This window comes from Pinus tabuliformis, chromosome 5_1, assembly GCF_031772625.1.
Source record: "Pinus tabuliformis cultivar Carrire ecotype Pingquan chromosome 5_1, CPIR1, whole genome shotgun sequence".
In the NCBI taxonomy this organism is placed as follows: domain Eukaryota; kingdom Viridiplantae; phylum Streptophyta; class Pinopsida; order Pinales; family Pinaceae; genus Pinus; species Pinus tabuliformis.
Genome location: NC_142305.1, coordinates 879,545,072 through 879,557,970, shown reverse-complemented (window position 1 = coordinate 879,557,970; position 12,899 = coordinate 879,545,072). Strand labels below are relative to the sequence as shown.

Sequence of the window (12,899 nt, the reverse complement as noted above, 5' to 3'; positions counted from 1 at the left end):
TCGTTATTACATAATAAGGTAGCTGGGAGTAGTGTTCAGTGGCATCGGTTGAATATGTTAAAAAATAAAATACTATCTAGAAATGGCAAATCCATGATACCGTTCTGTATTTTCCATGGACCTGATCACTGAGTGGAAAGCAAAACTTTGCAGCTATTACACATTTTCTGTGTTTGGATGGGAAAATCCCATAGTTCGGAGTTCCTAGCTGGGAATAAAATCCAGTGTCAAACTTTCAAAGATTGCCATCTTAAAGATCTTTGTTTCCACCAGGGATTGGAATTAGAATTTGTAGCACTGAGTATGTAGTTACTAGTTCAAGTCCAATATCAATAATCAAAGTATCCAGACATTTGCCATCCAATAATTGAAAATGATGGAAGCGATCTCATTGCGTGCAACAATTTCTCCTCTGACAAGTTTAGAAATAAATTTGGTTTTCTGTAGCAGTTAAAACAGTATGGGTTTGCATTCTTGTTGGTGTACCGATCCTAATGCATTAGCCACCTTTTGGTTATGCTAGAAGCTTTGTTTCCTTTTTTGAGCTGGCAAAGCTCTGGGCTCACATATGTCCATGTTTAAGCACAGCTCTCGCTTCAAGCATAACTCCATGCTTGTTGGGCAACAACGTGATATATGTGCTCTTTCTGCCCATTACAATCCAAATCATGGAGGGCAAGATTGGTGTTGTATGCACATCTGGCCTCTTTTATCTACTCATCCAACTGTTGTAATATTGAATAGTTGTCTTGTGTTTGAAGGTTCATTGCATCCCTAGCATGGAATACATGCACTTTTTTATTGCACTCAATCCAACTGCATCCAGGTTCCTTTTTTAATCCCCTATCTAACATCAGCTTTCTCACACTGGCTACATCATCCCATTTGCCAGAGGCAGCATAGATGTTCGACAATATCACATATGCTCCAGAATCATGTGGCTTCAACTGAAAAAGGCGCTCTGCTGAACATCGGCCAAGATCCACATCGAGATGGACTCTGCAGGCACCAAGCAAGGATCCCCAAACCTCCGCATCAGCTTCGAATGGCATTTTATTGATCAAGTCATATGCTTCATTCAAACGTCCCGAGCGGCCGAGAAGGTCAACCATGCACGCATAATGCTCCATCATAGGCTTCATCTCAAACTTTCTAGTAATACAATCGAAGTGATGCCAGCCCTCATCTACTAGTCCTGCATGGCTGCAGGCAGATAGAACACCAAGAAACGTGATATGATTTGGATTCATTCCTGCACACTGCATTTTTTCAAAGAGATCAAGGGCTTCCCTGGAGTAACCATGTTTTCCATATCCCATAATTACAGCAGTCCATGAGATTATATTCCTTTGGTTCATTTTATCAAACACTTGAAAAGCATCCTCCATACTTCCACATTTAGCATACATGTCAATAAGTGCGTTTCCCAGAGCAACGTACGACTCAAATCCACTCCTAACAGCAGAGGCATGAAGCTGTTTACCCCGTTCCAACGCTGCTAAGTCAGCGCAGGCTGCACAAACACTAACGAACGTCATGAAATCCGGATTCATGCCTGCCTGCTGCATTTGTCCCGACAGTAACAAAGCTTTATCACAATAACCATGTTGTGCATATGCTGCAATCATTGCATTCCATGAAGCTGTATTCCTGCAAGGCATTTTGTGAAAAATCGTATATGCATCTTCTACACTTCCACAGTGACTGTATGCCGCAATCATCCCATTCCATGCTACAATATCTCTTTCAGGCATTTCATCAAACACTTGGCGTGCATCTTTAATGCTGCCGCCTTTGGCATAGGTTGCAGCGAGGGCACTTTTCACTACAACATCAGATTCAAATCCAGATCTAAATATACAAGCATGAATCTGCTTTCCCCGCTCCACACCACAAGCTTTGAGAACACTAGACAAGGCAAAGGAGTCCTTTTGAATGTTCCCCTGTTGCATTTGGATGAAAAGTGAGAAAGCCTTCTCGGCATCACCGTATTCTGCATATCCTGCAATCATGCTTGACCATGTGACCACATTCCTCTCAGGCATTTTGTCGAACACTTGGCGTGCATCCTCCATATCTCCACAGCTTGCATACATGATGACTAATTTAGTTAATAAATATGTATCAGGATTGTACCCAGCATCAACCATGTGGAGGTGAACTGTCTTTCCTTGTGCCAAAGCTTTCATATTGATACAGCCCTGCAACAGGGAAGCATATACGTAGAAATCTGCTCTAATTCCTCGCTGGCTCATCGCGTGCAACAAATCCATGGCTTCCTTCAATCGTTTTGACTCGCACAGTGCTTTTACCTGCCAACTTATTCCCTGAAAATCAAGGTTTCCTGCCTGGGTTAGGACACTATAACTCTGGTGGCACTGCACAAATTTTTTCCTCCATGGAATTAAATGTAATTTCCCAAAACTCATAAATATTTCTAAGACTTTACCCATAATCCAATCAACGGACAAGGTTGGCATCATACTCTATCCCATGCCATTGGAATTGACTGAGCTCCCAGGCAGAGATATTTTAATCAGTGCGTCATACAATTAATTACGGCGGAATCCAAGACTGATGGAAAACGCACTTTTCCCTGCTATGGATTGTGGTGCAAATCAGTCATAGTCATAGTTCATAGTTCGGTTTCACATAAATCGTCGTTTCCTCTTGGTTTTACTATACCGTAAGTGGGTTTGGTGGTTTTTAGTCAAACCCATAAGAGTGGGCAAAACATAACGCACATTCAAATACACTCGAAGGGGTGTGTAGTTATGTCATTGACAGGAAAATATGAATAAATTGTATAGTTAATTATATTACACTGTCAAACATTTTGAATGTAGACACAGTAACATTTGAAATCGAAAGGTTTTTAATGTTTTATTAGAGGTTGGAGATTGAATGGTCGAAAGGGCTTGAACATCAGCTTGAGGTCGGGTATATGTTTAAAGGTTTAGTGTGACGAGGGACCCAACTATGCAGGTTGTCATTTTATAAAATGGGTTTATATATATATGAAAATATTGTAATAAACTAGAGCTTTGCTAGTGTCAATATTGAGATAAAATGGAGGACAACCAGAGTAGATCAATTAAGGCAATCAATAAGTAAATTGGGAAACTGAAGGTAGTTGTATATTGGGATTGCAAATAAGCAAAATCAAAAATGGAGATAACACAAATACCACAAAGTTAGTGAAGGGCTTCCTAGTTAGCGACATTGATGGTGCTCATGAAATGATGAATGTCTTTCTGTCAACATAAGAGAACATATGGAAATAAGAGGGAGGATAAGCATTGTGGACTATAGGTGGTCTATGGTTGTTATAAATAAGAGGTGATATGTGAGTAAAAAGCTATTGGTACGGGTCGAAAGGTAGGACAGCATGGTTTGAACAAATGACAAGGTAGAAGGATCTTGGTGAATGTTAGTAGGCATGAAGAAGTTTATAGAATCTCTCGAGTCTTGGTGAGGAAGAGGATGACATGAGGGACATACACACCTTGGAAGGTGATTGGAGAAGACCACACCGAACCATTATAGTTCCACTAAGCTATGGAGATGGAGAATGACCAAGCTTCACCTTGAGGAGGGTGTCATTTGGCTCAGAGTCGACTAGTTGTGAAAATTCCAAATCATTATTTTAAAGTTGCAAGCAATAACCCATTTGCTTTCCTTCCTAGTTGGTATTATTGGCTCCTTATCATGTAAAGAATATATTCTTAACGTGAAGGATAAGATTGTCATATTTCTTTATCCAGAAAGAAAATGAAATAAATCCTAAAAAAAAAAATACTAAAGACTATCCCTATCTCCATACTTCATATTGAAATTTCAATACGCTTCAATTTACTCAAGCTGACCTTCCAATTGAAACTAAATATGGCATATAAAAAAAAGCGTAGCTTTGGCATAGAGCACTTGTTTTCATAAAGGCAATAGTGTAAGCTCTCCAGCAAGCTTCCCAAGTTAATTTAAAAATATGGAACCAAGACAGTAGACTAGGATATAAAGAAGAGTGCTTATAGATGTTGTTAATGGTGCAAAATCTCTACCAAACAACTTTGTTAAGAGATATTAAATTGAAAATCATTGTTGAGAATAAGGTTTGAATTTACTAACTTCAAATCCATTAAAATATGCATTACAAATCTCTTTGCATGCAAGTTGAGTGAAACCTCCTGACAACCACCTTGGTTTTATGCCCAGCAAACCTTAACACCCACTACAACAAATCCCTGTTATTATCTCCCTTTTTTGTTTCATTTTCTGCTTTCAAGGATTGTTTTAGTGTATTTTTCTCCAATTTTTTGAAAAAGTCGGCGCTACTTATCGGGCTGGCGCAATTTTTGGTGTTTCTTTCACCGGCCAAAACATTTAATCATTAATTCGTGAAATAATAGTGTCATAAGTATCAATGGAAGTAGCATCAGAAATAGTGTCAGAAGTAGCATCGTAAATAGCACCGAAAATAGCACCATCAATTTCCCCAGAAATAGTGCGAGTGATAGTGTCGGGTTTAGCTCCATTTTTTGCGCCTACATTACCTCCTTGGTTAGCTCCCTTTTTAGCCCCAAAATTAGCATGGATGTGCCTAAATAGTTAATTAAGTGAGGTGTTGGGGGTTAAGTGGATAGGGGCTTTAAGGATTATGGGATTTAGGGATTAACAGTTAAGGGATTAGGGGGTTAGGATTTAAGGGATTAAGGGTCAAGAGCTTAAGGGATTTGGTGCTTACGGCTTAGGTAGTTTAATGGATAATGGTTGGATTGTTTCAGGTTTGGATGGTTTGTCGAAGCTTGTTGTTACAGAATTACATTTAAGTTCCTATACTGATTTGGATTAATTAAGGTTCTAGGAGTTGTTGTTAAATACACAGTTGCTTGAGCACGTGCTACCATTCCTAATCAGAGCAGATCTAGAAAATCTAATTATTCGTCCAATTAATACATACCTCACCCTACCATAATATTGCATGATTAGATCGTTCTAACACGGTTACATTTTACAATTAAACCGATGTCAACATCGTCATTAGTAACAATACTCCACCATTATTATTTTTATTCTTTTTTACTCGTGATGTTACATCCAGAGATCAGTGCAATCGTTCAGAAACTCCTTTTGATTTTAAAGTTCTGAATTAGTAATAAGGAGGAGTAACTGCCTGTAATTCCAACACCTTGACATTCTCCCCTTAAAGTAGCTCTATAACAGGTTCCTAACATTCTTGAGTAGTGTGCTTGTGAGCAGCTATGGGTGGAGCATCGGTCAGACACGAACCTGACGTTGTTAATGTGTTGTTACAACATCTGGAAACACTGGAATTTTTTCGAAGGGCTAAATGGTTGATTTATTTTTGTAAAATTATAGGGTTTTAGTGAATTGGTCACTTTAGAATTTTCCCAAGCCTTAGTTGAACAACAATTTGTGGTCAATGGCTTTAGAATTGTTGTTATAGAAAAAGTTATTGCAAAAGTGACAGAGTTTCCAAGGACAGGAGAATGGTGGTTCTTAAGGAAAGTGGCCAATCTTGAAGATAAGGTCATATTCTTACAAGACAGAGAAAAATTGACGCCGAAGCAAAAGGGTTTTGATAGAACATCTCTTCCTCACCCTTGGGAAGATGTAACCCTCTTCATCCAAAAATTCATTACCTATGAAGGTCATTTTGGGATTATTTTTAATTATCACTTTCAATTGCTGGCACACCTGAGGACAGGGCGGTTGATTAATTTACCATACTACTTGTTGAATTCATTATATCACATGGCAGAGGTTGTGAAAGGGGAAACACATCCAGAAACTTGCGTCACTAACCATGCACTCATTAAATTAATCATCATTCATTAATTACAGAGACAATGGAGCTTGTGGCAAGCTTTGATAGTGAGACCTTCTGTTGGTGCGAATGAGGAGCATGAAGAGAGTGTTGAAGCAGCACCTAGTGTTGAAGCAACCCCTAGCGCTGAAACAACACCAAGTACTGAAGCAACACCTAGTGTTGAAACAACACCTGTTGCTGAAACTGCTACATCTTCCAAAGGAAAATCAACTGCGGACTCTAAGCAAAGTAGGGTTGATACACCTCCTATGACTAGTCGACGAAACTCTAAGAGGTGGAGTTCCATTAGAACGACCCCTAGTTCATCCTCATGAGGAAAGGAGACGCGGATAGAAGAACCTGTGGTGGTGTCTAGTGACTCATTAAAGGAAAGTCGAGGTGGGTACCCAGTTATAGAGGAAGTGATAGAGGAAGAAATTGTTGGAACAATAGTTGTGCCTGAAAATAGAGCTGAGGAAGTGAAAACACTTGAAGGGACCAGGTCAGGAGTATCAATGAAGGTAATAGTGCAGAAAAGGAAAGTGAAAAATCCAATTGGTGGAAGAACCCCTAAGAAAAGGGTGCGAGTAGTTGTTATACCAGAAGAAACTCAAAAACTTACTGTTCCAACTGAGGGGGAATGTGTCGATATATTTGGACCCGATGGGTTTGAGGAGAAACTAGACAAAGAAAAGTAGGAGAAGTTTGCAGAGGAAGGCCCCTCTACATCTAAATCCTCAATTGTTATACCAAATTCTGAACAAGAACCAAAGAAAAAATAGGAAATAGAAGGACCAGTAACATAAGAGAAGACAGAAGAACAAGAGGTTGTTACTTCACCAAGTAAGACAAAAATTGACCCTCTCATTCAACTTGAAAATCCGAGAAAGGAAAATGAGGAATTAAATAAACAACTTTCCTTGGTTAAAAAACAACTTCATTTTAAGAATGAAACTCAATTGGATATGTTGGCAGAGGTTGTAGAAATGGCATCATTTACAGTCTTAGAAGAAATTTGTAAGGGTTTCCAACATATCCTTTAGGAGGCTAAAATCATGGAGAATGTTATTATTTCAATTGGAGTACAAGTGGGGGAACAGGAAAAAGAATTTCAACCTGTTATTGCACAAGAAAATGTTAATGATGTTGTTGTTACACAAGAACCAACAATCAAAGCAGAGAAAGAAGAAGAAAAAAAGTATGCTAATCCACAAGAACATGTTTATGATGTTGCTATTACACAAGAACCAACAGTTGAAACAAAATAGATTGAAAATAAAAACACTATTGTACCACAAGAACCGATCGATGATGTTGTTGTTACACAAGAACCAGCAGTTGAGATAGAGCAGTAGGAGGAGAAAAGGGATCAAAAGGAGGATGTTGAAACAACAACTCACGTTAAATTTGAAGATTTGATGAGGGTACTAGAGCAATGGGAGAAATTAGTGTTCTTTCCCAAAGATGAAGTAATCTTCCTAGAGCAGCATGAGTAAATGGCCAATAAGCTTATGGAGTGGGGTGAAAAATTAAGAATTGCAAAATTTGTGAAAATTCAAAAGCAGTGGAATCAAGCAATGAAACAGGTGAAGGAACTACAAGGAGAGGTTAAGTTGTTACAGTAGGAAAAGGAGCTCATTTATGAGATCATTAATGGCTTATTGTGCAGTAGGTTTCCTTCTCCTTCTTATCCTTTATATTTGCAAGAAAAGCATTATCCCTTCCAATTAACAACCCTAAAGGAAAAGCGACCATATAAGAAAAGGAGATACATGACTTCCTGGAAACATTTCAAAGTGTTAATTTCCCATAACAACATTCATTGTCCGAGTCGTACTTGCATGATCTCGCTTTCTTTAGGGACAAATCATTCAATCTGACACCCTATGTGGGAGGTGTACAACTCAGGGGTTTTATTTCTTTTATGAAAAATTAGATAGGCTGGAAAGTTGCCCATGATACTATAACAGCTAATGAAGAACGGGTAGAACTGTTTATTAGAAAAGAACCTGGTTCAGCTGAACCTGTTGCACACAAATACAATAAAATATGGCAGTTTCCACCCACTAAGACACTACTGATAGGCCATCGAGAATGAGTTCTACGAAGATGCCAGATAAATATACAAGGAATTAGAATTGATGCCTTAGAAGGAAGCAAGTTGAGATGGGATCTTTCCCAACAAGAATTGAAGAAGGGAAACCCCTATTGTTATCGGAATTTTGAGCAAACACTTCCCAGAGTTCATCGGTGTGTCGATCATATTAGGAAGATTGGTGTAGGCTGGATAGGACTTAGATTCAAGTTCCCTCTTGTTTGGTTACCCACCCATCAATATCAACATCCATATATTATTATTGATAAGTGTTGGGAGGGAGAATTGGTTATTTCTCGAGGATACAGGGCTGGAGGTGAATACATGGGAAGAAAATACAACCTCACACAACTTCACTCTCAGCAAGTCAGGCATTAGTGACATGAGCCTGCATGAGGACATGCAAAAGCTTAAGCTGGGGGAGATGTTGGGTCACGGAATTGTCATATTTTTCCTACTTATTTTCCTATTTATTTTATCCATTTTTACCAACAAGACCATATCTTATTATTGTAACAACCCCTATTCACCTATGTATGTCCTTTTTCATTTGTCGCTTTCTTAGTCTAATTCTACTTATAATTTGACATTAGCACTACTTTCTTAGGCTGCTTTTTATCATAAAACTAATGTATGGGTTGTTTCATGTTATCATAAAACTAATGTATGGGTTGGTGCTTGCAGACAAGTGGGAGTTGGTGCTTCCAACAAGTGGGTTCTTGCAAAGGAAAAGGGGGTCGGTTGCATGGTGTTGGTGTCTCTTTTTCAAATTGGTATGCTCTGATCTCATCTAGGAGTAATTTGAAATCATCCAAATTGTGGTTGCATGTTGGGCTTGCGGTGTTCACCCCCTACATCTCTTATGTAATCCCTCTAAATTATTGGTCTTCTCGTACTAGTGTTTCCTTTTTATTTGGCCTATTCTAGTTTTAGGTATGATAATTGTACCACCCCTGTTTTTAAGGATGTGTATTTGGAATCTTTCTATTTCTTCGTCACTCTATTTTCCCTATGTGTTTTCTTCAAAGATACTCCCTTGAATATGTGTTATGGCATTGTTTTTTTCTCTAAGCTGCTATCTCTAGGATCTCAAGGTTGGTTGATTAGCCTCCTTGGTATGTGTTGAATTGTGGGGTCCCCTTTGCATGCTTTAAGGAAGCATCAATTCATAGCGGTGGTTTCTATGTGTTACATAGTATTTTGTCACACTTCTCATCCTATATCCTGAAGCGTCAAAATGATGAAAGTTGTCAGTGTATTCACCATGAAACATATATAGAAGCATCCCTAAATAACAGAAGAAAAGTTTCCCTAGAAGAGTTCTGAAGAAACTTGCCTAAAACCCTGATTTTCAAGATCAACGTGTTTTGCATCACTGCTGACCCATGTTGGTAACTTGTTGCATGTTGTTGACCTAGCGTTGCCAGCGCGGCTTTTATAAGGAAAAACCACATTGAACCTCTTCAGGCAATTTTTCCTAAAGTGGAGGAGAAGCTTCTCCTACTAGAAGCCTCGAGAAGGATGAGTTGGTTACAAGTGAATAAGGATTAGAGGGAGATCTCCCATTATTGGTCTTTGATCCTACATTCATGGATATCTCCCTTGAGTTGTGGAACATCTCCCTCCTTTTATGGATCCTTAACTCCTTCCCTATAAATCAAATCCCTATTATCCACAACCGGTTGGCTATTGCTTGGTTGCCATCCTATGCTGAAATTTTGCTTAAATGCTTCCCATTTTGCTAAGGAGAAAGTATTACTTGAAGGTCTTGGCTAGGACTTGGAAACTCATCCAAAGGAGGCTTCCAACATCAAGGCTTTAGTGGTTGTATGATTCCCTTTCATTCTATTTATAATACTTCATGTGTTTATTCTCCATAAATGTGTCTATTATTACTCATTTAGTGTGATACTCTTTGATCTGTCACATAGTTTATGTTAGAATGAATTATGATATGTATGTTTTTGTCATCTCTGTTTGATCTTCCTTGCAGGTATTCATCCACAACGGCGTAGAGAAGATTGAACTTGGAAGCGAGATGATCGAGAATGGTATCAACGGGCGTTATCATAAGAGTGAGGTAGGTCATCTATCTTCCTTTGTGTTTTCTGATATAAAATAGGAAAGTTTACACGTATTTGTCTAGTTTGTTGTAAGATCCTCCCATAGGACTAGAGGGGTCGTTTATGTCCGCATAAAGGATTACCTACACAACAAAATGATGACTCCACTTGGTACCTCATAGCCCTTCAAACCTCCTTTTTAAGTTTGGTTTTTGTGATTAGTTTGGCCAACCTCCCAATAATTTGTAATTTAGGTTCATCATGGGTTTGCATTCTGAGAAGTTTTTCCTTTAGAGTGTCAATTTTGGATCTGCCTTTGAAATTCTTTTTATTTTTCCAAGTCTTTCTCGCCCAGTGTGTTTTATCCAGGAACAGTCGTGCTACCAGTGTGGTTTTTTCATTAACAGTAGCACTGAAAGCCCCATCAGCGTGGGTTTTGACTGTTACAGTCACGTTGATCCTTAAAACTTGTGAATTTTTAGATTTCTTGTTGATTTGCAAAAGTTCATCCCATTGTTTGAAGTAGTGGAAGTGAATTCTGGTTGAGTCTTTAGGTCAATTGGATTTATCATTTGTTGCTTGCGCGTGGGAAGGAATATTGATTCGTTGTTGATTAAGCGCTATTAGTTCTTTTAAAATCATAAAATAAATCATATTTTCATTTGCTTCGCTTTCATCTCAAAGTTTGCTTTTCGAATTGCATTAGGTTAAATTGCATTGAAAAGTCATTTTTGGGATCATAATTGAGCATAGATTACATTTCTTAGTTCTGAAAGTTGAAAAGAAGTGCATTCCCATTTGTTGAAAAGAAAAGTGAAAAAAATCATGTAAATGAATTTGAATTGAATTTCATTTCACTTTTGGTGAGTGCATTGAAAAGAAAAGTGAACAATTCATGTAACTACATGTTAGTGAGTTGAAGTTCGTTTTACTTTTGTTGGGTGCATTGGAATAGTGAAAGTGAAAGATCTAGTTGTTTGTTGCATAATTGATTGTCGTATCAATGTTTGAACCTCTTCCCTATGCTAGATAGCTTTCATCAAGTTGAGAAGAATCATTTTTTCATACTAGTTGCATCATAGGTGTTTAGGTGACATCGATCTTTGAGCCTTAGAACCGAAAAATAATTGAAGATCAACTTAAAATTTACCGCAATTAACTTAAGGAGCATTTGTCATTGACAAAAAACATTTAGAGGTCTAGGCTAGAGACATGTTCCAGCATCGTTAAAAGTAGCAGCTGTCGTTGTTTGCCAGCGTTGTATCCCAGGGGTGAAATCTCATTCCACGTACGAAAGTATATAGGACCGTTCTCCAGTACTTTCGGGTATATCAAAGGCGCTCCACATATGGTAAGTATATAGGAACGCTCTCATCGAACGATTACGCATTAGACAACGCTACTATGGATTGCACTCCCACGTATTGACGCGTATATTTTGGGAGTCCCAAATAGGTTGATATCCATCCATAGGTAACCGAGTTTGTTGCCTTGTATACCACGATACACCGACCACAACATTCAGGTAGATTTATTGTTGTATGTTAAGTCCTTGGTTCACCAAGGTGTATATAGAAGTTCATGGTTTCTTGGTAAACCCTCATGCCTAGTTTATCCCTTTTTTATTTATTTCTTTTTGTTAATTTCTAAAATCAATTGACCATGAAATCACAAATTACCCATGAAATGAAAACCCTTTTTGTCCTCAACATTAATGGTTAATTGTAAAATCGAATTTAAGCCCAAATAATTCACCAACGCACATTACTGATTGATTTCCTGAAAATACATCGTGGCAAAACCACAAGGAGTCCAAAACGAGACCTCGGATATCAATGGAGATGCTAATGCACCTTATTCACCTAGAGTTGTAGGTTCCAATATTGTTGAGCCTGAATCCTTTGAAAACCAAGGTGTTGAACTTGGTCTTGTCCTAAGTATCCAACCCCTTGCTTCCCGACCACTGCCAGAGTCAGTAGGCTCATCTCAGGACTCTCCTCCGGCTAGTCCTCAACCTACTTCGGAGTTCTTTCTTTTTCCTCCTAACCCACTCTTTGAATCAGATCCTACAGATCTTATGTATTTGTCACCTCCACATCCATATAATCCTTTTGATACTCCCAACGTACCTTTGAGTCCTTCTCTGAGAGCGACTCGGGTTCCAAACCGAGAACTGCTCCCAACCATGGAAATAGAAGGTGATAACGCACCTGTAGGGTCAACACCCCAGGATGTTTATGTGGAAACTTATGGAACTCATATTCCAAGTACTAAGATTGATCCTTTATCACTTCTTCCTCCAGAAGGCTTCCCTTATGTTTTTGCTCCCTACATGACGAGTGAGTCAATTACACCTCCTCCTTGTAGTACACCCTTGGTCCCATTGGGTTATTACTCTCTTAACGATGCTTTTTCCGACAATTCTTGTGCAACTTCACAATTTCATAATCCTATTTGGTCATCTGGTGTCACTCCTACTACCAGCTCGTTTGTTCCAAACGTGCCGGTAATTGCACAAACCCCTACCCAACCTACAGTACTGGTAGTTGGAACACATATTCCTCTTAATCTTTTTGTTCCTCCTATTGTAGCCATGATAACTGCGGTCCTCACGGTGGGCTATATGTTTTAAGGTCTAGTGTGTCGAGGGGCCCAACTATGCAGGATGTCATTTTATAAAAAGGGTTTATATCTATGTGTGTGTGTGTGTGTGTGTGTGAAAATATTGTAATAAACCAGAGCTCTGTCAGTGTCAATATTGAGATAAAATGGAGGACAACTAGAGCAGATCAATTAAGGCAGTCAATAAGAAATTGGGAAACTGAAGGTAGGTGTATACTGGGATTGCAAATAAGAAAAATAAAAAATGGAGAGAACACAATACCACAAAATTAGTGAAGGACTTCCTAGTTAG

At 38.6% G+C, this 12,899-nt stretch overlaps 1 pseudogene across 1 annotated transcript; it reads right to left on the bottom strand.

Moving 5' to 3' along the window:
* Nucleotides 1–288: 288 nt before the first annotated feature.
* On the bottom strand, nucleotides 289–2,726 carry LOC149167631 (pentatricopeptide repeat-containing protein At2g13600 pseudogene; annotated as a pseudogene). Its single transcript, XR_016260949.1, has 2 exons — nucleotides 2,450–2,726; nucleotides 289–2,327 (listed from the first exon to the last, which is right to left on the bottom strand). The product of XR_016260949.1 is annotated as a pentatricopeptide repeat-containing protein At2g13600 pseudogene (transcript).
* Between the last annotated feature and the right edge of the window lie 10,173 nt (nucleotides 2,727–12,899).